Consider the following 22,514-nt stretch of genomic DNA (forward strand, 5'->3'; position numbering starts at 1 on the left):
AGTATGTAGCCTTTTCAGATTGGCTTCTTTCACATAACAATATGAATTTCAGGTTTCTCTATGTCTTCATGACTTGATAGTTCATCTCTTTTTAACTCTGAATAGTGTTCCATTATCTGGACATACCACAGTGTATTTAACCATTAACCTACAGAAAAAATCTCGGTTGCTTCTGAGTTTGGCCAATTATGAGTAAAGCTATTATAAACAATTTTGTGCTAGTTTTTGTATGGACATAAGCTTTCAGCTGCTGGGTAAATACCAAGGTGTGTGATAACTGGACTATATGGTAAGATTATGTTTAGTTTTGTAAGAAAGTGTCAAACTGTCTTCCAAGGAGGCTGTGCCATTTTGCATTATCACCAGCAATAAATGAGAGTTTCTGTTTTATCCACACCCTCGTCAACATTTGATGTTGTCAGAGTTTGGGATTTTGGCCATTCTAGCAGGTGTGTAGTGGTCCTCATCTTTGTTTAAATTTGCATTTCCCTGAAGGCATAAAATGTAGAAAAAAATTAATATGCTTATTTTCCATTTGTATATCTTCTTTGGTGAAGTGTCTATTCAAGTCTTTTGCCTATTTTTAATCCAGATATTTTCATATTTTTGAGTTTTAAGAGTTCTTTGTGTATTTTGGGTAATTAGTCCTTTATCGTATATATCTTTCTCTCATTCTACTGTTTATCTTTTCATTCTCTTGACATTATCTTTCTCAAGCAGAAGTTTTTTATTTTTAATAAAGTCCAGATTATCAATTATTTCTTTCATGGAATATGCCTTTTTTTGTTGTATCTAAAAAGCCATTGTCATAACCAAGATCATCTAGGTTTTTTCCTATGTTATCTTGTAGGAGTTCTATAGTTAGTTTTACATTTAGTGTTTTCATTCATTTTGAGTTAATTTTTATGAAGGGTTTAAGATATGTGTCTAGATACACTTTTTTGCCTGTGGATATCCAGTTGTTATAGCAACACTTGTTGGAAACACATTTGCTCCATTGTATTGCCTTTGCTCCTATATCAAACATCAGTTGACTATGTTTATGCAGCTCTATTCCTGGACTCTATTTTGTTCCGTTGGTCTATTTGTCTATTACCTCTCCAATGCCACACTATCTTGATAACTGTAGCTTTACAGTCTTGAAGTCAGTTAGTGTCTCTCCTACAAAGTTGCTCATCTCCTTCAATATTATCTTTGCTATACTGAGTATTTTCCCATTCCATATAAACTTCAGAAAATAATTTATATAGATATCCATAAAATAACTTGCTGGGATTTTGATTAGCATTGCATTGAATCTATAGATCAACATGGGTAGAACTGACATCTTGACAATACTGAATCTTCCTATCCATGAATATGTAATGTCACTCCATTTATTTAGTTCTTTGATTTTGTTCATTGGAGTTTGTTGTCCTTATAGAGATCTGTACATAATTGATTTTGTTTGTTAACTTTGTGTCTTTCAACCTTGCTATAATTGTTTATTAGTTCCAAGGGTGTTTAGGTCAATTCTTTCTGATTTTCTACATAGACGTCTGCGAGCAAAGATAGTTTTATTTATTCCTTTCCAATCTATATACCTTTTATTTCTTTCTTTTGCCTGATTACATTAGCTAGTACTTCCATAAAATGTTGAAAAGCAGTGTTGAGAGAATATATCCTTGCTTTGCTCTTGATCTTAGTGGGAAAGCTTCCAGTTTCTCACAATTAAGTATGAGGATAGCTGTGGGGTTTTTTTTGTAATCTATGTTATCAAATTTATGGGCATAGAATTGTTCAAACTGTTCCTGTATTATCCTTTTAATGCCCAGGGATCTGTAATGATGACCTCCCATTTTTTTGATATTAACAACTGATATCCTCTTTTTTTCTTAACTGAGCTAGAGGCTTATCAATTTTATTTATCTTTTCAAAAATATACTTAAGTTAAAAAGATATAAAATTGATATATACACTCTTTTAATATTCTTGATAGTTGATTTTGGTATCTGTGTCACTTCTGGGATGATTTCAATTGATTAATTTCTTTTTGCCTTATGACATCACATTTTCCTGCTTCTTTGCATTCTGAATATTATTTAATTGATTGCCTGATATGATGGTTACTTTTATGGTTCAAATTAGTTAGGCAACAGTGTCAAGGTATTTGGACATATATTATTTTGGATGCCTCTGTGAAGGTGTTTCTTTGGATGAGATTAACATTTAAATTAGTGGACTTTAAGTAAGGTGGATTACCCTATATAATATGGATGAGTCCCATCCAGTCAGTTGAAGACCTTAGTATAACAAAGACTGATCTCCCTCAAGCAAGAAGGAGTTCTGTCAGGAAAATGCCTCTGATTCCAGTTGAAACTCTTTCCTGGGATTCTAGGCTGGCAGATTTTGGACTTACCAAGCCCTTCTACAATGACTTTAGCCAATTCCTTAAAATCTCTCAATACATAGATACATAGATAAATAGACAGACAGATATATACACATTCTGTTCTGTTTCTCAGGAGAACCCTAACTAATACACCAGACATTGTGCATTTACTCTTTTTGTGCTGGATATTTTGTAGTCCTACACCTATTATTGAGTTTTGTTCTGGAATGTAGTTACACTTAATTATTTCTTGCTTTTAGCAGTTGTTAGATAGGACAAGAAGAGAACTTAATCTAGGGTTAATTACACCCCCCCCCCCCAACTGAGGCAAAACCATTCTGGGTAGTTTTCCCAGTATCCTGTGAATTTTGAAGGCTTCCTTTGTGAGTGTCAGGTACTGTTCCTTTTTATCCTTTTGGATAGTTCTTTCCATGTGTCTTAGTCAGTCTGGCTGCAATGACAAAGTACCAGAGAGTGGGTGGCTTATTAAAACAAACAAACACAACAAAAAACCCAGAAATTTGTTTCTCATAGTTCTGGAGTCTAGAAGTGTGAAACCAGGTGTCAGCATGGTCAGGTTCTAGTAAGAGCTCTCTTTGATTTTGCAGATTGCAGACTTATTCTTGTATCTTCACATGGCAGAAAGAGAGTAAGCTAGTTGTCTGGTCTTTTCTTATAAGGGCATTCATCCCATCCATGAGGATGCTACCATCATGATCTAATTATATTTCAAAGGCTCCTCTTCATAATACCACCAAGTTGGGGATTAAATGTCAATATATTCATTTTAAAGGGACATAAATATTCAGCCCATAATATTTTGCCCCTAGCTACCAAAATTCATGTCCCTCTTATATAAAAATTATATTTATTCCAGCCCAACATCCCCCAAAATCTTGACTCATTCCAGCACTAACTCTAAAATCTAAAGTCTCATCAAAATATAATCTAAATTAGACATGGGTGAATCTCAAGATATGATTCATCTGGAGGCAGAATTTCTCCCCAGCTGTCAACTTGTAAAACCAAACAAGTTATATGTTTCCAAAATACATTGATGGGATAGGAACAGGTTAGACATTTCCATTCCAAAGGAAGAAAAAGGGAAGAAGAAAATGATGGTGGGTCCCAAATAAGTCCAAATCCTAGGAAGGCAAGAGATCTTAAGTATTGATAATAAACTCTTTGGCCCCCTGTTCTGCCCTTCAGGCCCACTAGGGTAGTGGTCCTACTGCTACAGAAGAGCAGGAGAGGTTCCTGTCCCCAGACCTCTGCTGGGTAGAGATCAAGCCCCCATGCCTTGGGGTAGATATTGACTGCCCTATTAAAAATGAAGCAATGGCCCCCACTTTTGAAATTGAGGAAGCAGCCCTGATAATCTTTGAATTATCTTAGGAGATCATTCTTCCATTATATTAAAAACTAGAGTACATTCACAACCAAATAGCCCCATGGTCCCATCTTGTAAATCTATGAAGTCTGACAACGTTTCTTAATTCTGTCTTGTCTCTCATCTTCAGTTCAAACTGTAGTTCTCTTGTTGGGGTAGTTGATTAAGTCCAGAGTTCATAAGCATACTAATATCCTTATCAAGTGGTTGCTTAGCCATACCCTTAGTATTCTCTTCTGAACATGCTTCCTCATTTTTTGCAATATGGATAGGCTGAGAATTTTCCAAATTTAAGTTCTAGTTCCTTTTTGCTTAATAATTCAGTCTTCCAGTCATTTCCCTCTTCTTGTGTTTTACTATAAGAAGTAAGGTGGACCAAAATGTTGATTCAGTAATTTTCTCCTCCCCTGAATGTCTAATTATGTTGTTTGCAAGTTTTACCTTCCACTCAATACTAGAACAGGAACACAGTTTAGCCAATTTCTTAGCTACTTTATAGCAAGGGTTGCCTTTTCTTTATTGTGCAATAGCAGTTCCTCATTTCTGCCTGAGACTTCATCAAAATAAACTTTACTGTCTGTATTTCTACCAATATTCTGTACATTATTTGTATATTCTCTAAGAAAACAAAGGTTTCTTTACATTTCTGAGACCTCATCAGATTTGCCTTTAAAAATCCCTTTATGACAATCTTGGCTTTTTCTAGAGTGTTTTTCAATACTTTTCCAACCTCTTCCCACTACCCAGTTCCAAAACTGCTTCCACATTTTTAGTGGAAGTGCTTTGCACTGACGTAGTGTTTTACATCAACACCCTATTTCTCAGTACCAATTTCTGTCTTAGTTTGGACTGTAATAGCAAATTACCATAGACTGGGTGGCTTAAACAATAAATATTTATTTCTCACAGTTCTGAAGGCTCGAAGTCCAAAATCAGTGTGCTGGAATGGTATGATTTTGGTGAGTGCCCTCTTCCAGTTTGTAGACTGCAGACTTCTTATAGTCTTACATGGAAAAAAGAGAGCAAGCTAGCTCTCTGGCCTCTTCTTATAAGTGCACTAATCCCTTTTGTGAGGGCTCTATCCTCATGACTCAATTACCTCCCAAAGGCACCTAATACTGTCACATTGGGGACTAAATTTCAACATCAATATTTTGGAGACAAATATTCATAATTACATGTTTTCAGGTAGTTTTATTATATGCAATATGATGATCAATAGTCTACTGAATACTCAAGAAATACATTCTGCTGAGTATCTGCAGATTTCTGGGTTTCTTTCTCTGTATCACTTTTAATAATTGGTACTATATCCTGCAACTCTATCTACTTTGGTTTGCTGCACTCTTAACTCTGTCTCTTCAAATATTGTGATTTCTGGGTTCTGCTTAGATTCTTTCTCCTGGTGTCATTTCTAAACCTCTCCCAAAACAGAAAGCAATATTAGGGCTCACCTCACCTCTTTCTAGTATCCAAGGGTTTAATGTCTTCTATTGTTTGATGTCCATTGTCTTGAAAACCATTGAATTACATATTTTTGCATTTTGTTTTTTAATTTTAATTAATTAATTTTTATTATTATTATTTTTTGTGGTACGCGGGCCTCTCACTGTTGTGGCCTCTCCCATTGCGGAGCACAGGCTCTGGACGCGCAGGCTCAGTGGCCATGGCTCACGGGCCTAGCCGTTCCGCGGCATGTGGAATCCTCCCGGACCAGGGCATGAACCCGTTTCCCCTGCATCAGCAGGTGGACTCTCAACCACTGCGCCACCAGGGAAGCCCAATTTATTTTTTTATACAGCGGGTTCTTATTAGTTATCCATTTTATACATATTAGTGTATATATGTCAATCCCAATCTCCCAATTAACACCACACTCCCCACCACCACTTTCCCCCCTTGTTGTCCATATGTTTGTTCTCTACATTGGTGTCTCTATTTCTGCCCTGCAAACCGGTTCATCTATACCATTTTTCTAGGTTCCACATATATGCATTAATATACGATATTTGTTTTACTCTTTCTGACTTACTTCACTCTGTATGACAGTCTCTAGATCCATGCACATCTCTACAAATGACCCAATTTCATTCCTTTTTATGGCTGAGTAATATTCCATTGTATATATGTACCACATCTTTATCCATTTTTTGTTAATGGGCATTTAGTTTGCTTCCATGACCTGGCTATTGTAAATAGTGCTGCAATGAACATCAGGGTGCATGTGTCTTTTTGAATTATAGTTTTCTCTGGGTATATGCCCAGTAGTGGGATTGGTGAGTCATATGGTAATTCTATTTTTCGTTTTTTAAGGAACCTCCATACTGTTCTCCATAGTGGCTGTATCAATTTACATTCCCACCAACATTGCAAGAGGGTTCCCTTTTTCTCCACACCCTCTCCAGCATTTGTTGATTGTAGATTTTCTGATGATGCCCATTCTAACTGGTGTGAGTTGATACCTCATTGTAGTTTTGATTTGCATTTCTCTAATGATTAGTGATGTTGAGCAGATTTTCATGTACTTCTTGGCCATATTTCTGCCCATTTTATTGTTTATGTTTTTGTTATAGGAAGAAGTGTTAATATAACCCCTGTTACTCTATTTTCATTGGAATCAGAAATCTATTTAATAGTATTTTTTTAATTTTAAGAATTAAAGTAAATAATAAGGGAAGAAAGACAAGGAAATATGTTATTTGTCACAGTCATATATCTTCTTATGAGCTAGTAGGTTGAGAATCATGCTTCTGAGATGTGAAATACTTTGGTTACCACTAAAGTTAAGAAAGGCAAAAGACATAACTAGAACTAATTTGAAGAAAGCCAAGACCGTTATAAGACTAAATTTCTGAACTTTAAAGATAGTGTAGTAAGTCAAAGGGTGAAATTCTAAACAGTGTGAAGCAGTGGCTTTAGTCATTTAAGCAGCATGGTATCCTGAAGACTGTCTTGTCATGCTGGAAGGTCAGGTTCAGAAGTCTCACTAGTGAGGTGTCTCCCCACAGAGAGGGGAAAAAAAGAGTGGCAGAAGTTTTCTGCATACTGTGAAGGTGACTTTATTCTCAGTGTGAGAGCAGGGTGGTCACAGCTCTCTAGGCTGAACTTGCTGTAGGCCCATCTATAATGCCTATGCAGGGAGCAGAAAGGTCAGTTTGGCTCTAACCTTTTATTCCCCCCTCATGAGCCAGCAGCATAAGTCTAGCTTCTTTTCCAAAAGAAAGGCTGAAGGACAGGGGACACCAAAAGCCTATCCAGGATTAGAACATAATTTTTACGTAAGGAAAATAAAACCATGACACAATTCTAAACAATGGCATGAAATGTGAGAGGAAAGGGGAAATGGAAATGAAGTAGAATGCAAGCACAAAAAACTTGTAGAAAAGGGGCAATATTTTTAAGAGTTTATAATATTGGAGCCAATTCCTCTTGGTTACTGCCTCTAAAACATGTTAAAGGTGAGGTTCATGATTATTTTTCTGTCAGTTTTACAGTTTACGTATTGTGAATATATTGCCAAATATTATTAGTATGACACCGATTAATGTTTATGCAATCCATATACATGTTAATGACATTGGATGGCTTTCTCGTTGAAGTAATCTTAGGTATTTATCTGTGTTTAAAATAAGTTTTGATCATTTTTCCCTTTACTTCAGAGATTATATATAAATATATAGATACAGATTTATATAGATATTAATATGTAGATAGGTATATAAATATATATGTGTATTAAAATAAATTAGAAATATGTTGACATCTTTCACTTTTTTACACTCTGCTTATAAACTGTCGATACTTTGCAATTGATGATGACTTTTACTGTTCAAAAACCTTTGATAGTTTAACCTTGCCTATGTTCTTCCATTCCTTAAGCTTGTTTTACCTACTTAAATATTTGATCTTGTTCATAAATTAAAGTTTAACTTTTCTGCAGTTTAAATTACAAGAGTGCTTTCACTGGTGTATGGTGACATTTATGTGTCAGCCATCTTGGAACCATATTGGAACAGCTGTTTTGGGATCATTCTCTTATAAGCTTCTTAACACTGTTAACTATGGCATCCTGAATTTATACTAGTCTTGCTTTGTTTCCCTGTTATGTATTAAGATTTATTTTTATTCTAGTTGCCTGATAATTATACTCAAGTTTTTCACTTGAAATTTATTTTCCCATATATAGTGAGTATTTTTGGAACATGTTTTAACCAATGACTTTTATCTAGTCACTGAAATTATACACCAATATATCATTGGCACATGATCTTCAATTTATATAACAAGCATAAATCTTGGTCTAAAAGTATTTAACTAATAAACTAAAAATCAATATGAGTATGCTTCATTTGAAAAGCCTTAAAAATGAACCTTGAGAATTCACAGTCTGATGTGTAACTTGTTTTTTTTGGCCTGTGTTTGAAATAATTTTAATTATGTTTATATATATAGTGGTTGTCAGGTCAGTTGATTTTCCCCTTTTGATATAATAATAATAAGAAGAAGATGCTGTTATGACTTTATTAAATAAACATTTAAGTGGAGCACAGGGTGTCTGATGGTGAAACACAGTTCAGCAAACAGATCAAAAGAGAAATTGAAATAGAGAAGTTTGTTATTCTCAGTTCTTAAGTTCTGGAAGAATTAAAGATGCACCTTGAGGGGCCACATGGCAAGGTCAAGGCAGAATGCAGACAGAGAAAGGACTTGGGGCACAAGTCTTTATTAGTGACCATAGATGGGGAGGAGGCATTGGGGTTCTGTGGCTATGGCCTGATTGGTCAATTTAAACCAAAAGAGTGGGGTTTTAGTAAATCCCGCAAGGGTTACATAGGGCATATGGGTGCTAAGAGGCAAGAGGGACTGTTGACAAAAGGGCTGTGGAATGAAGTATCTCAGGGACAGATCTTTGCTTGTATCTAGGGTATGAGCTTGCATGACGGGGCAAATGTCAATTTAAGATCCCTGCAAGCCCATTGGTTAAACAAAATGGACACAAGGATCCAATTCCAAGAAGCAGCTTAGCTAAACACTCAGCAAGCTCATGCAATGGGATTTCAAAACAGAGTGAGATAAAGGAGGGATCCAAGGCTTTGGGATCACTAGATTCTTCAGCTGTCAAGATTACCTGTGCGACCTCTGATAGGTTCTTTACCATTTCTAAAGCTTTACATAATTGTGTTCAAAGTGCCTAGCACAAAGTTATAAGGTAATGGAATTTTTATGGTTCCTTTATGTAAATTTATAACATTAGATCCTCTTTATCTTCCTTCACTTGATTTGTTTTCCTCCAGATCACAATAGTCCTGGAGGGTTTAGGTTTTCCCTAAGGTGACCTAGCCAGTTTAGGTTAGCAATCCAAGCTAAATGTTGGTGGTACCCAAAACAGCATGAAAACCTAATCTAAAATAACTGAGCACATGGCTAATTTCTACAGATTGGATTAATATTAAAATTACTTTTTGGTCACTTAGTATGTTTTCACAATTAGATAGAGAAGCCTTTCTTTTTTCCTGTTGTACTAGTTTAGTCCTTGTTAATTTAAATCACTTATGAATTAATTTTGATTCTTTGAGAAATGTAAAATAATTAGTTGGCAAATAGATTTAATTTTGTGAATTGTGAATTTAATTCACAATTTGAATTTAAAGTTTATCTATAAATGTGAAAAATGTGTTTCTATAAGATAACTTTTTATATATTATATTAAACCATATAAAAGTGCTGTTATTTGATTATTTTGGAAAAGATCAAAAATGGTAATTTAATGTTTAAATATAATCAAAGATAATTATTCTACAAACATATAGCTTATTGCAAAAGGAACACATGGTCATGGTAAATTTTAAAAGGGGATATTGCTTTCAGAATTATGGATAAAACATTTTATTCTAGTTGTATTAGAAAAAAATAATATTCTGGCATATCAGACATAATTTAAAACATTTGGCTTTGTTACCTTGCTGCATAAATTGGCATTATTTAAATACATGTTCATTTTTTAAAAAACACTTTTTTCTTGGAAAGCTCTTGACACTCAATGGCATAACATCTCCAAGTTTCAGGCTGTCAGACAGTCACATTGGCACTGTCAGGCAAAAGGCTAATGAGTCTGAGATGGTCTAAAATAAGGACTAAAACATTTGGGAGGCCTGGGAGATAGCATTAAATAAATGGGAAATAATCAGCTCTAGAGCAGTTGATTAGGAAAGAGGGCACATTTTACTTGCAAATAGGACACAGTTGGCAGGTTAACCTGAGCAGGTCTCAGTGCTATTGAAATCTCATAATGGTGCTTTGTGAACACTAGCTCTTAAGCTTTGACATTTTATAATTGAGTTATGTGGTTTATTGTTTCCCTTTCGGGCGATGGGCTATTTAAGCAGAGGAAAACTTTAAAAATGACTAAAGTGTTTTCAGTCCATTAATATAAACAAGTTATCCTAAAATAAAATCAGCAAATAACATTTAGTTTTCTCTTTTCCAGTCTGTACCATGTCTACAAAATTGCAGTTGTTTTTTTTTCTTTTCTTTCATTTAACAGTCTGGGAAATAGTAGTTTGAAAAATTATTACCATTGGAAATCCCTCTTCAATTCCTCCTAAATATCAGAGCTTGAACAGAATTGCAGTAGGTTACACTAAACCATTTCTGTTATGACCTTATATTTTGAAATTTAAAAAATCTGTATATGTTTGTGGAAAAAAAAATAAATGTATCTGGATGAGTAGAAGAAAAGTTCTTATTCTTATGTCATATAAAACTGACTCCTTAAAATTTGAGGAAAATTATTTAACATTTATTTTCTTATATGTAAAATGAGTGTTCCAATTTCCTGCCAATGAGAAAAATTATATAATCAAAGAATCACAATTTAAAAATTCAAATATTCTTATATAGCCAAATTGAGATATGACATTATTTTAGGATTTCCTTTGATATGTTATGAGTAAAGTAACTTGGAAATAACTTGTGTCAGTTCCACACCTGTAATTATGTGGAATTATGTTAATTAGACTAACTAAAACGTGTTGAACGCTAATGATTAATGATAAGAAAGAAAAGATCATAAAAAGTCTAATAGGATTCAAATCTGATCTAGATTGAATATTTTTACACAAAATGAATATTTTTACACAAAATGAAAGGAGTTATGCCAATAAATGGAACAATTAAATGCTAATAAAAACAGCAATAAGGTTAAGTGTAATGATCAAGGTTTAGATTCCACTGGAAATTTCAAGTCATTGATATCTCTCCATTAGAGAAGAGGAAGTAATACTATAATATATTGTCCTTCAACTATTCACTTTATAGTTTTCATATATATGTTAGCCTCATTTGTTCTTAATGAGAACCCTGTGGTAATGCTGATTAAACCAGAAACCATACCTCAAAAATGAGACACCAAATCCCCATGGTGCACAGTGATGGAATTGGAATTATGGGTTAGATGTTCTAAATTAGTAATGGAGATTCAACTGAAGTAAATGATAACAATATCATTTCTATACAATAATGATCTAAACAAAATGATAGTCTAGATATGATTATAAGATCTAATCCAGATATTGATCCTCTACCTTTTCAGAGATCAAATTTCTATTGTCTCTTTGGAAAAGAGGGGAGTTATCTCAATTCTAGGCTGCAGCTTTTTCTCTCTGGGACTCTGTTTCTTCTGAATACCCACTCACTTTGTAGTTCCTCTGCCCAGTCACTTTACTTGGCCTAAATGCCAGCAGCTGATTTTTTTCTTTGTGTATATGTCTAGGATGAAGACAATTATGCTTTTCACTGGAGAGTAAATTACTTAAAAATTGAAGCACAGCCTTATTGTTCTTAAAAACTTAGGGTAGTTTTCTGGTGGAAAAATAATGCTTTCTTTCCTTGTCCAGATGAAAATATTTGCTATTTACATATTATTTTTTTCCTGTATCTCGACCTCTGTTACCATTTATTAATAAGTGACCATTAAGAATTTATTGTGTGGTTTTTATGCCCAAACAAGAGAACTAAATGATTAAAAACATGTAGTCATATGAAACATAAACTACTCGATGAAATTGCTTAGGTATGAAATCTCTGCATTCTTGAGCAAAAAGGGAAAATATACTAAATATATATCTATATCCTATTCTTTATTAGATACTCTAATGGCAAGTTCGTTTATCATCTTTCATCCAAATTTTTGAAACAGTACATACAAAATTGTTGTCCTTTTTTCTTAATTTTAGAATCTAGACAAGACTCAACTTGATCACTTTTATTGATAATTGACCTCAAAAATTATTTAATAATTTTTTGTTAAGGAAAATATAAAATAAGAAAAATCCTTGACCAAACATAGTCATAGTCCTATTCATAACTGTACATTTGTATGTAACTCAACAATGGAAAGTAAAGATGTTTTAAAATTTATTAATATTAGAATTGTCATTCCTAGAGTAAGGTATATAACAGTAAATTATATAATGTTTTCCCTTCATATAAAATTAATTAAATTAGATGTATATGTAAATCTATAGATTTTCCTTGAAGATGAGAAGGTATTTTTTAAAAGTACATAAAGTATCACAAATGAGAAAAATGCATATTAGGGGAGTTACCAAATTAAACACAGGTTAATCAACTTATCAATACTGATTTATCCTCAGTTATGTACAAGTTATTATTGTAAATGCTACATTAAATAGTTAATGTATAAAATTAGAGGAGGCCTGATTATTTTTCTTACAAAGCTAATAAACCAGTTGTGCTTTACCTGACATGACTTCAAAATACTTGGAGAGATGATCCCACACAAATTGCTTTCTGAGTAATAATAATGCAGTGGCAAAAAAAGCACAGCTACAGAATGATGTAGACTAAATTCACAATCAGTACAGGAGTGAAGAATACACTGTATAATTAATAATGAAGAACTCTCTGGAAGCCCTGAGCTTGGATTTGATTTTGAAGGAAGGATCTGCCAATAGATCATCTAACTTTGCAGCATAGTTTCACATGAGGAAAATTCTAAGATACAAATGAGAAAATAGTTGAAGAAAGAATATACTTCTTTCCATATGCTGATTTACCAAAATGAAAATTAGAATACGTCTATAAATGTATATTATATCTGTGATATTTTAATCTGGCATATAAGTTATTTCTAGGCACTTAAATGGTTCCTACTTTCTACTATATATTTTCAAACTCAATTATGGGAGAAGATGAATTAAAACAAGACCTCCCAAATATTCATCTAATAATATCACACAGCAATTCTTGCCAGACCTCAGTGTTTCTACATAGAAACAAGCCAAAGCTATTGAGGCACATAGTATTCAAGTATGTGCTTTCTATTAAAATGCCAACATAAACCGAACATGAACAAAGTGAATATAAGAAATATTCCAAGTGATGCTGTGAAATATCCAGTGACTTCTAGGCAGAAAAATTTAGTCAGCAAGCATTGCCAGTGAAGTGACATAGAAAAATGGGCAGTGTACATTGAGAGACTGCCTACATCTATAGCCATAAATAATAGAACAATACCACTACTCATAACCAGGAAGGGTAAGTTGGCAGATTACACACTTATAATTTCATTCACCTTAATGGGCTGAAGTTAAATAAATGGTAATTTTAACCATGTATGACTATTAAAAGCACATATATTCCTTAATTTATTTCCCTTATAAGATTGGATAATATTTAAAATTGATCATTCATGAAACTGTAAAAATCTTTTTGAAAAAAAATGCTTCCAGAATGAGTTTAATTTTTCAAAATATCAGATTAAAAAATGTCTCATTTCTCTGAAAAACTAAACAGTGATATACATAATCATAATATTGCTAAATTAATTTCAGTATTTACATACTATGAATCATTCTCATTGAAATTTCAAGAAAAAATTTCATCTTTTTTATATCAAATAGAAAAGTAAAATTTAGCATCATGAATTTTCTCAGGCTTTTGCTTTGACACATGCTTTTTGTAACTTCTTTCAAATTCTAATAAATCATGACAATTTTGTGTGATACGAGGTAAACATGAATCTCTTTGTCTCAATATTATATGGATTTTAATAGGTATAGATTAAAGTCACATAAGCTAGATATTCTATAAACATCTTCCTATTATAAATATGGATTTCATTTCAGAGGGCCCCCTAATGTATTTCAGAACAATTAAGGAAAACATTATATAGTGACTTGCAAGCCTCTTCAATTAAGATAACTACAATACATATCTCTACAAGATATGTTCTAACAAATTAAAACATCAATAGAATCTGACATTCATTAATTAAAATCTTTCAGTATTTAAGCACCATAACTTCACTCAGTGGAATATAACACCTTAGATTCTGATTTTCTATCACCATAAATTTGAACAATATTATTTGAAAGTCGACTATTTTGTATATAATTTGTTAGTCAAAAGAAACATTAGATGATAAAACTCCACAAATGACAAATGATTGTAATCTTAATTGGAGTACTTTCTAAAGTTATTTTTAAGTTTGTCAAACATATTGAAACCCAGAAAAGTAAAGTGATTTGTCAAAGATACAAAAACACACATGCTACTTATATTTTTCCATATGAGTTACCAAAAAAAAAAAAACAAAAAACAATTTATTTAGAGGCTATAGGGTAAAGTGATTTGTCCAAAATTCCAGAGACACATGCATTTGTTTTATCTTTGCTAAATTTTTAACTCATTCATTCATCACATTTTTTTTTGCACACTAAAATTTCCAAAGGCTAATGGCTTAACTCAAGATATAAAGAGAATAATAAATTATACTTACTCTGCATAAATAGAATGACAATTAAAATGCAAGGTAGTTTGCATTGAGATAGAAGTGTTTTGAAAGCTCCAAAGAGAATTCTCTGAACCAGACTAAAAGATGAGATGAAGAAACAGGCTTTATGTTATAAAGTATGTGTGTGTGTATTTTTTCCCTAAGATTTTTTTTTTTTTATAATTCACTCTACAATCCTCAAATTTTGTAGCTCTGTCTGTTAGAATATATATATCATGAGACGAGGACTACTCATCTTCTGACCATTGCAGTCACTACCTTGCTGGTTTACACCTCCCTAGTCTGCATTTCCTGCTAGCACAACAAAAACAGTTTTCTGGTTCCTTCTGGGAGCACACCCTCCACCTGAGCTCTGTATTTCACAAGGACTGGACTGCAGACATTGTGTATAACCTGCTTCACCTTCTATTGCTAACAAAAATTCTCATCTACGTGGAAACGTGCATTAATCCTACTCACTTTGAAAAAAATAAACTTTTCTTGATCCCATGATTCCCTGTGTTCCACTCTGACCTTATTCCCTTCCTCCCCAATTATGGCCCAATTTCACAACATGGTTAATATTCCTCCTATTCACCCCCCTTCCTTCCACCCTAAACCCACTTCAGTTAGGGGTCATTCCTTATCACTCCACTTAAGCATCAAAGTCCTCCTTTTGTGAAGTACAGTAGTCTGTTTTCTGTTCTTATCCTACTACATTTTCCCTCCCCGTTTAGCTGTTGACCACTTTCCCTAGATTTCTGTGAAACCACACCCTCAAGTTTTCTTCTGCCTCCTGGTTCTTTTGCAACCTTCTCCAGCATTTTTCAGGTATTTCCAAAACTTTAAATAGCAACCGTATACAGATGACTAATGTATCTCCAGCCCTCTTTTCTCTTTCGAGCTTTTCTCAAGCATCTCCATTTGTATGTCTAATCAACTTCTCAAACTGACCGTCTTTAACATAGAATTAAGTCCAAACCACAGACCAAAGCCTAAGATGCCTCACTTGATCTGATCCCTGACTATATCTCCAATGTCAATTGCTATCACTCTTCTCCCTTGTTCATGAAATTCCAGCCAAACCCTTCTTGTGTCTGTGCCTTAAATACACTGCACATAAATCTACCTCAGGGTCTTTGAACTTGCAATTCTTTCTGCTAGAACAATTTTCACCTCTTGTCTTTTACCATTTGTTTCAGTTCTATTCAGGCAAGAGTTTTGTTACCAGGCTCTGTAAATTAGTTCTCATTCTACAACTCCTAAATTGTCTAAAATTTATTTCTTTAATATCACTCTTATTATCTAAAATTGCCACATTTTTGCTTATGTTTCTCTTATTCTCTATATGATCCTGGTAAAAAAACTAACTCTATGTGTTTCCTGCTTTGTTTATCCCATTTATTCGTATATCTCCAGAGCCTTAGATGGTCACTGGTAAATATTAGGTTTTCAATTAATATTTGATAAAGAAGTGAGTGGTTTCTAAAAAGTAGTAGTTTAGGTAGGTTCATCTGGTATCTGGATATCATCAAATCAGAAAAATATATTTAAACATTAATAACAGAATCTTGAATAATAAACACCAAAATCATATTATAATCTTTTATTGCAGTTTATCAAATAAAATAATAATTAGGTTAATCTCATTAATTATTTACTGATAAGCAACATATATGTTTTCCTATTTAGTCACAACAGTGCACAACAGTAGCTTTATGATATCAACTTCAAAGCTAACATTCTTGCACAGTAAATGTATTTCAATAGCAGTGATTTTAGAAATATTACATATGTTCTCCTTAATATTAAGGTGAGAGTTCTCTCTTTTCAAACTTTTGTTTTATGGTAACAGATAAGAAAATATTAGAAGTGTATCCTCATAATTTTAAACAAAATGCTAAATGGAGGAAACAAACACTACATCTCACATTAATGAGCTAGCTTGATATATTTATAAAGTTTTATTTTAATCAAGTATTTTACCAGATACTAAATCAATATAATTCAATATTTTCTATAAAATTAATTGATATTTCCATGTGAAAGATTTTTTTAAGACTAAAATGTAAGTATATGGATTTTAACTGACAGCTGTTGTCCAAAGACTTGAACTATTGGGTGGAAAGGTTGAATGATTTTTCATAATCATCTCTTTCTCTGTCTTTCATATCACCCCATAACAAGAAGCCATATAGAAAACTTTGAAAGAAAAAAAAACTTAGAAAACTTTTTTTTTCCACATTGTTATATTCCTTAATTAGAAAGCCGACTGACAGTATCAATTCTTTTGTCAAACCTTTACACAGACACACACTCTGGCTGTGGGATTATAGAACTCTTCTTATTTTCTTCAAGTTTTGGTTTGGTCAAAGGCTAATTTTATTTCATACTGAGGGATCAAATCAATGTAAAGGTTGAATCTGATCAGAAAATATCACTCAGTAAATTACACAGGAGACATTTGGAGAAGACATATAATTGGGAAGGCTTTATACATATATATACCAGGAATGGGTAGCTCATTTTTATTTTTATATGTTGCCCTTCAAGAAAATTCATTAGCATACCTGAAACAATAACATTTCATCATGGGAAAGGTTTTTCAGTGTGGAAATTGTTGGCTTAATATGCAGCCCTGAGGCAGAACTACTAGACAGACAGGAGCACAATATCTGCAACATATTCCTTAAAAAATCATGCTTTCTGAAAAAGATACTTGTAAATATAGAGATTTGAGACCTATGGAGAAGAATATGAATGCATATATGGAAGCTAACTATGGAATCCAGATTCAAAACACAGAGTCCTCTGTGTTTAAGCACCAGATGCCATATCTGGCTAAAAGTGACATAAAACTTAACAAAAGAGAAAAAAATAAAGGAAAAAGAAAAATAAATTATTGGAAAGTAAAAAATGGCTCAGAGGATTCAAAAACACATTATGAACAATGACGCTCAGGAAAGGGACTATAGTTAGCAGGAAATGTTTCTAGGAACTTCCCAGATTAATTAAACAAACCCGTCATTTTCCAGCCTTATGTAGCTGGAAGGTCCCGATTCTCAGGGTGAAGAGACACTGATTGTTCTTGCCTGTGTCCTGTGCCCATAATTTTGCCAGAGTGGGATGGGTACATTTACTGGCATTCTCAACAGACCTGTATGTGATGGAGCATGTTTATAATAGCTCCTGAAGGAATATTGTGGTGCAGATAGCAAGAAAAGGGTAAAGGCATACTGACTGGGCTGGCGAAATGATGCTTGTCCTCTATGTGGAAATTTATGAATAAATGCTCTCATTTCTGTTTCATTTTACAAGCTTATTTACAAAGATGGGTGCCTTTGCTCATTAAATTACACTACAATTCTCGATTTTGAGAGGTGGAATACTCACATTCCAGGCACAGAGAAGCATTTCAACTTCCCAGTGGAATTATTCACAAAATAAGCAGGCACAGAACATAGGAATAATATTAAGTGTGGACTTATGCAGTAAAAGCTAAAGGTTGTCTTTTGAATGCTGATACTGTATAAAAATTGAAGAATTTTAATATTATTTGTACATTATGTGACTTTATGTCCAAAAAATACATAATAATCAAGTGAAATATGAATCTAATAAGATAAATTCAAAGATAATAAACACAAAGCAAATAATTTTTACATACATTATGTTACCAGTAAGAATATACTATGTTAAACATTATTTTCCAAAGAGTAATAGCCATATACTCCAGTGTAAGGAAAAACAAAAATGCATGTTACATATATTGACTCACATAGAATTTTTATTGACACCATATAGCTGAATACATTTCACATACATTTACTAATTAAATATTTTAAATTATCACAAAAATAAGAGAAATATAATTGAGAGTGGAATTGCTAGGAATAAATGTACAAAACATAAGAAAAATATCATAGTTTTCATTACAAAAGAAATGGACAAGTTGCTGGACATTGAGTAAGGCCAGAAAAATGTTTGCAGCTTGCATAGCAAAAATACTATAAAACTTTTAAAACAGGCACTAATGGAAATATGTAATAACATGGGAATATGATAATACATTTCATGTCAGATGTACCCACTTATACATTTACACAGGTATATTTTTAAAAAATCTATACATAGAAGGAAAATAGAACAAATATGTTGAATACACAGATTTTTTCCTTACTACTTTTCTTCATTATTTTCATATTCTATAATGAACAAATATTCGGTAATAAAAGTTTAAAAAGTCACATTAACCCACATAAATCATTCAACTCCTTTATAAAACAATGTTTCCTTTTTCTCTAAGGGCATTATTTTTTTTTTAAAATATTTCTTAGATTATTCAGAGAATAGCTTCCTGAGGAAGAACTCTTGTAGAAACATTAAACAGAAATGTCAATACTAAAGTCACAGTGAACAAATAGTATTAAACAATGTTGATGAAAGGAAATTAGGCTCTCTCTAGGGCTCTTGTCTATGAAAATAGCCACAAATGAAATGGATTTATCCCAGGCATTTGTAACAGAAAGGCTGTAAATACCAAGGAACTGGGGATGTATAAGTGTCCTGAGGTACATTTATTTTGTTAGAAGTCAGCTTTTCTGAGAAATTATGATTCAGCAGTCATCTTGGTTTATCATGAAGCAGTGAAGTTTTGGACTCATAATTTTTCATCGCAAAGAAATGACCGCCTCAGTATTTTGTAGGTAAAAACTCATATCCAAGTACATCATGAAGCATTTACAGCCATGCCCAGGGAATCAGTTGTCCAGCAAGCACATCTGGTGAGTGGCTACAAATACAACAGAAGAATGAGCTGAAAGTGTCAAGCAAACTTCTTCCAACAGGTGTTGGCTCATAATGGTGTCCTCCGGGTAATAGAAAAAAATGAGTCAATTAAAAACTGAGATGAAAATTCTTTTATGACCTCAGAGCTAGAAAAACTAACTTTGTGTATCATTAACAACATGTTTTCCTTGCCTCATGTTAGTGTATATTTGGAACCACTGACAACAAATTTCAATAACTCAGCATATATTCAAAGAATAATATCCAAGTAATTATGTTTGTTGTTTGCTCGGTACTTTGTTTTCAAGAATTCTTAAAAATAGGTAAACTAGGTATACGAAATGTGGATAAGTAGTTATTGGAGCAATGATTTTAACTTTATGTTAAGAGTACCAGAGATAACAGAACTCTGAAAAGAGTATACATTTTCTTGTTTCTGAAACACCCAGTTGAAATTAATAAACTAATGATTTTTTTAAACTTAGGTTTAAAAGCAATTCACAGTTGCAAATTGAAAAGATGAAAGTATTAAGAATTTAGCCTAAGTAGTGGCTCATATGGACCTTTTCAAAATGTAGCTCTTGGGTATTCGTTCATTTATTTGTTCATTCAGTCAGCAATCGTTACTTAAGTACTCACTATGTGCTAGCAACATCTGCACTAGACACTCAAGATCAAATGCTAAGCAAAACATTGAATTTTAACCTTCATACAGTTTATAAGAAAACACTCCATTAGTCTATTTTTATTCAATTTCAAGCTCTTATATTTATCCTATTAATTGTTCTCACATATTTTTCTTTTTGACTCCTCTCTCCAAAATCCACATTGTGATATAAAGTATTTCTTTGAAATTTTGAACTACTCTTGATTCTAGTGTATAGATTCTAGACTTACAATAAATATGCTGCAGGAGTAAATATCTCTAAGAAAGGTTTCTATTGTGAAATAGAAACTATTGTGAAATACCTAACAAATACTAATAGCCTACTGCAGGAAGGGAGAGTTCCCATTTATTCACCCCAGTTATTATATTGACATGAGTATCCCCTAAGTTATTTGGAAACGATCAAGTGATCTTACAAATGGAGAACGTCTAGCTTTTGAGGACTACTTGAGCAGTAATAGTCACAGAAAGAACTAGCTTAATGGGATAAAGTGTCATGTAGAGCATCTGATAGACATTCATGTTATCTACTCCAATTATGTCCAAGACTACTAGGCTGTCGATGAGTGCTGTGTGTGGGTTGATTTTGACTTGACATGTGCTCAGTGAGCATAACTAATGGTTCATTTCTAACATCTGGGATGACTGGTTCTATGGGTATGTTGGTCTGTGTTATTTTTTTTCCTCAAAAAATTATACTTGATATACATACTTTTTAATATAAAGAAAATGTATATATTTGGACACCATTTTACAAAAGAACTATTAGATTTCAATACCTAAACTGTTAAAGGGAATAAAAACATTAATTTTAAGAAAGCTTTTTCTCATTTCACTGACATGCAAAGGAGAATCTGTCATTTTTATATAGGGTCTTTCTTAAATGAAATATGACAGATTTTCTTCTTGATTCCTGTTCCTAGGTTATTGAATTTGACTATTTTATTTCCTATTGCCCATAAATTATAATCTCTTCAAGCAGTTCAGAAAAGGACAAGCAGAGTATATGTCAATCCACTTGTCTCCATGATATAGAAAGATGATACATTTTTCCCTGTGTACATTGAATAAACCAGAAATAATTATAAAAAAAAAAAGAGAGGAAGGGTGGCTATTCACCATTACTTGGATTACCATCTCTGCATGTGAGAAATGTTATTTTCAGTAAGCCTTCTAAGGCCATGGAAATAAAAGAAGTGGGAAGACAATATTGATATGGCAAATTGCTCTTTATTTAAAGATGCTTTTTAATATGAATATGGCTTTATAATCTGTAAAGTAAAAATGGCACACAGATAAAAATAAAACGTTAGAACAAAAACGTTCTTTTCTGTGAATAAATTTACATGTCAGTCAAGTATCTGTCAGTGCATCTGCTGAATGAGTGACATGTCTTAAGTAAGTAAAAGCAGAAGGAGAGTAACTAACGAGAATAACTAAAAGGAGAAGTGGTGAAATTGACAGTCTTGATGAGCGGGGATTCTTCTCTACATGCAGAATGTATTCAGTTAGAATAATGCCTCCAAGCAAGTAAAGAAATAGTGACAAACTAGCAATTATGATGGAGGGAAATGTAAACAGAAATGGAAATTCTGATGTTTGGACTGTTCTGATGAAGGATTTAAGAGTATGTGGTAGCATTACCTTTCCACCCATGGGCTAGTGATTTATTAACATTTTATTAACATTCATTGATATTACCATTTTCATGACATTTCTTTTGCTAGGATTAGAGAGTGCCTTAATTTCACTTGCTTAAGCAAGATTTTGGAAAAACATTTTGAAGAAGGCTAATATACTGTTTATTCAAAGCAGGGCTCCCTGGGAGTAACCACAGATGCATGGGTTCTTTTCTAAAGGCACAGAGTTCTATAATCTTCAAATTCCCAGAACTTCATGTAGTAGCATGAGACCGCCCTAATTTAAGAAGTTGTACATTTCTTTTACAGTGCTTAAGTTTTAAATACCTTAAGTTTAAATAGTTAATACCCATTTTTAAGTGAAATTTCAGGTGACTCTTTTTTCTTTCTAAAGCAGCATTTGATTTGAAATAAAGTTTAAACAATTTTTTACCATTTTACATAACTTTACATTAAAAAAGCTTTCTTATCACAATTCAGAATATGTCATTATATTACAAAGCTTTGTTCTAGTAATATTTATATTTAAATATTATTACTATTAGTTAAGTCATTAGGGCTTACCATGTGCCAGGATTTGTCTGGAATTTTGCAGGATTATCTCACTTGATTCCTCTTAGAACTAGTTAATACAATGTGCAGTTCATGTTATATTTGTTCATTGAAGTGTATGCATTTTAATTTTTAAGGCATACTCATTTTTTCTTTAAATATATTTTTTTAACATCTTTATTGGGGTATAATTGCTTTACAATGGTGTGATAGTTTCTGCTTTATAACAAAGTGAATCATTCATACATAAACATATGTTCCCATATGTCTTCCCTCCTGCGTCTCCCTCCCTCCCACCTTCCCTATCCCAC

Source organism: Aethalodelphis obliquidens, unplaced genomic scaffold, assembly GCF_003676395.1.
Source record: "Aethalodelphis obliquidens isolate GAN/ISIS:26980383/991018 unplaced genomic scaffold, ASM367639v1 scaffold1, whole genome shotgun sequence".
Lineage (NCBI taxonomy): Eukaryota > Metazoa > Chordata > Mammalia > Artiodactyla > Delphinidae > Aethalodelphis > Aethalodelphis obliquidens.